This window comes from Anolis sagrei, chromosome 5 (genome assembly GCF_037176765.1).
Source record: "Anolis sagrei isolate rAnoSag1 chromosome 5, rAnoSag1.mat, whole genome shotgun sequence".
In the NCBI taxonomy this organism is placed as follows: domain Eukaryota; kingdom Metazoa; phylum Chordata; class Lepidosauria; order Squamata; family Dactyloidae; genus Anolis; species Anolis sagrei.
The window spans coordinates 184,222,399-184,226,058 of NC_090025.1; positions in this window are offsets into that span (position 1 = coordinate 184,222,399).

The following is a 3,660-nucleotide window of genomic DNA, read 5'->3' on the forward strand; positions in this document are numbered from 1 at the left end:
TGGAATCATGTGAGCTGTAGTGTTATAAGGTCTTTAGTCTTCTTTGCCAAATAGTGAAGTTTATCAGCAAACTAAAATTCCCATGATTTTGCCATTCAATATCCAATTAAATTGTTTTAATATGGCATCCTCATAGGCTCCTGTTCATCCAATGTTGAAAGGAAGTACAGAGAGTGAAAAACAGATAATACAGCCAGCCTTCCAGATCTACTTGATTTTGTATCCATGGATTCAACCATTCATAGCTTGGAAATAATTTTTTGTAAATGCCCCAAAGCAAACCTTGATCTTTGCCATTTTATATAAGATGTACTATTTTACTGTGCCATTGTAAGTAATAGGATTTGAGCATCCATGCATTTGGCACCCATGGAAAGACCTGGAAAAAACCCCAGTAGATATCAAGTGTCTGTAGTATTACAAAATGAAATTTGGTATCTCAGTAGCTCCTTTACAGAGAGTGGCTATAATGACTGTTACAAAATGTTGGGAGGGAGGCGCATTTATACCTCTTGTCCTGGGCCTGGTGCATGCTGATGGCATCTTATACCAGTAGAAATCACCAAGCAGACTCTGACCTCGTAGCTGTAGGATGGAAAGGTAACATTTTGTAATTCTGCATCTTGTCTACAGTCCACATGGAAAGGCAAACAGGCACATGGATTTTGCCCATCTCACCGCTCATGAATTCCAAAGCAAAGGGAATCCATTATGAACTTTGGATTGCATGTTACATGAACTGTTCAGATTTCCAAGATATCTCTAACTCAAGAGAGCAAACATGCTATTTGCTTTTTGATCTGTTTGCTGGGTAAATCACTGCCAGAAAAATGAACTCAGCAAAAACAAAAACCCAAATAAAACAGATATAGAAAGAGATAGGCAATGAATTGCTGGTGTAAAAATTAGGGGAACAATGGTAAAGGGAGGGAAACAGCAGAACAATGGTAAAGGGAGGGAAAAGGTTTGGTCTGACCTTAACACGCTTCACTATTGGCCTTCACAATTGTTTTCTTTATCAGTGGCATTTCATATCTTAAGAGAGCAACATCTGGGAGCAATTAGCTTTTTGTTTTTAGAAGGTCTGTGGGGGGAGAGAAGAATTTCCAAGAATAAGAGTTAAGTGTGCTGTAACGCGCTGGCCCTATAGCAATTGGCTTTTGAACAGGACGTACTCTTTGTGCCCAGTGGGAAGCTGGGGTGCCTCAGCTGAGAGGCTGTAAGGATTTTCCTATACAAAAGCCTTTAAAAGCTTGAAAAGTTTAACAAGGTCCTTTATTATTGCTTAGGTTTTTCAACAAAACAAACAAATACTTCTCAGATCTTCAACAGGTCAAACCAATGCTTCTTAACTTGTCTACAAAGGACAGGCACCTTGCTTGGAGAACTATTTCTTTCTTTAACAAGGAAAACCCTTTTTAACCCCTCCTTAGGCAATCTACTTTCTAAACTTTGCTGGTGTGGGCTCTACTCCCGGCTCCAAACTGCTTCTTGGGTCCTGAGTAGACCTACCAGTCAAGGCTTTGTAGATTCTCCTGCTGGAGTCCTTTGGAACTGTTTTCCCCTGGAATTTCATAAGAAATGAAGCTTCTCTACAGGTGAAGCTGATTCACGTCCTGTAGCTAAGCTTTCAACTGTAAGACTGAGCTAAAATGGCTCCCTTTCCTTCCTGTTCCTGGGGAAAGGGGCGGAAATAAAAAACCCAATGATGATAGGCAGGTGGCTGTAAACCAAGGGAAGCCACCTTATTGCAAAATGCATGGAACTCTGGAATACATGCAAACACTCAAAGAAAGAAAAGGAAGTTGGAGCTCCTGGTACAGCTGTACCAGCACATTAAGATTTGGGCAGTGTACATCTCTGCTTCTCTATTGCAGCAGAATCCAAGTGATTTTTGAACATATGCAGGCTGAGTATCTCTTATCCAAAATGCTTGAGAGAATAAGTTTTTTGGTTTTAGGGTTTTTTCTCTCTCCAGATTGTGTATTTGCATATACATGAGATATCTTGGAGATGGGCCCCAAGTGTAAACACGGCATTTGTTTATGTTTCGTATGCACCTTACATACATAGCCTTAGCAGTAATTTTATACACTTGCTTCATGGAAGCAAGTTTGTGTACACTGAATCATAAGAAAGCAAAGGCATCAATATCTCAGCTACCCATGTGGACAATGTATGATTTTGGAGTTTTTGGAATTTGAAATAAGGGATGCTTAATCTCAATTGAATCTTTGGGGGGGGGGGGGATATGGTCTTTTTGGTACACTAATGGTCCTGGAGCCATGAATAAAAGTGGTTCATTAGTCATCCTTCTCTGTCCCACCATTCTCTCATGTACATCTGGTGAGCACCCCTTGAAGATAGCATTATCATTCTTGATAATTGAGTGTATAAGTTTAAAAAGTGCTGGGTTTTGCTAATTGGTGTGTGTGTGTAGGCAATGCTGCTTGTTAAGTGAATTGATAATTGATTGACTGAACCCAAGGGGCGCTTACCAATGGCTCTTCTTGATCCTAGAGAGAAGTGACTAGTGGGATGCCACAGTGTTCTGTCCTGGGGTCAGGGCTATTCAACATCTTTATCAATGACTTGGATGATGGAATAGAAGGCAGGTGTATCAAATTGGTAGATAACATCCAATTAGGAGGGGTAACTAATACTACAGAGGACAGAATCAAAAAGGGAAATGACATTTACAAACCAGAGAGCTGGGCCAAAACTAGCAAAATGCTGTCTTTTTCTCAGCCTGACTTTCTTCTTGGGGGTTTTGTGAAGGAGAAGGGGGAAGGAGAGCCACATTTGCTGCCTTGAACCTATGGTAGGAAAGGCAGAATATAAAGGTAATGAATGAAGTAAATTGTATGAGTTAATTATGTGAAACTGATGTGCTGGAAATAATTTAGTGCTGAAGGATGATTGTTTGATTCTGTTCTCTGTGTCTAGAAATACCATCTCCCTCTATTCACATTTCCAGAGAAAGCTAAGGAAATCCAAGCAGAGAAATGAGTGAAATAATCCAAACAGGACCTCACAATCTCTGAGGATGCTTGCTATAAATGCACGCAAAATGTCAGGAGAGAATGCTTCTAGAACATGGTCATATAGCCTGAAAAACCCACAACAACCCAGTGATTCCAGCCATGAAAGCCTTTGACAATACATTAATACAAACAAATTATTATAATTGCAGAAGATAAGGCACAAAAAATTGTTACTCTGTACACACACCAATACAAAACACAATTCCTGCATATTCTTGCATGTTGACTGTCCCTTTTTGAAGTTAATGGGGTGCTATTCAGAAACAGGAGCTTCACATTCAGTAGATGGAATAGGGACATTCTGCTCCCTCCCTGTTTATTTTTTCAGCGATTAGATGGATACATCTTTTCATAGTCTTGGGTGAAACGAAGAACACACCATAGGAAACAATAGCTGTTTCTGCTTCCAAACAAACCACAGGATGTTTTCAAAGCAAGGTCACAAATATGCCAGCATCAGAATATTTTCTATCTAGACCATTTTTTTAAAAAGCCTCACTCTAAAGAAACGTGTGGATTTTCTTTCCAACCATGGGTGGGGAGAGGACAAGAATGATATTACAAAAGAAGAGTTAAACAGGATTGTTTTTGTTTACTTAGAAAGTTGGGAAAGTTA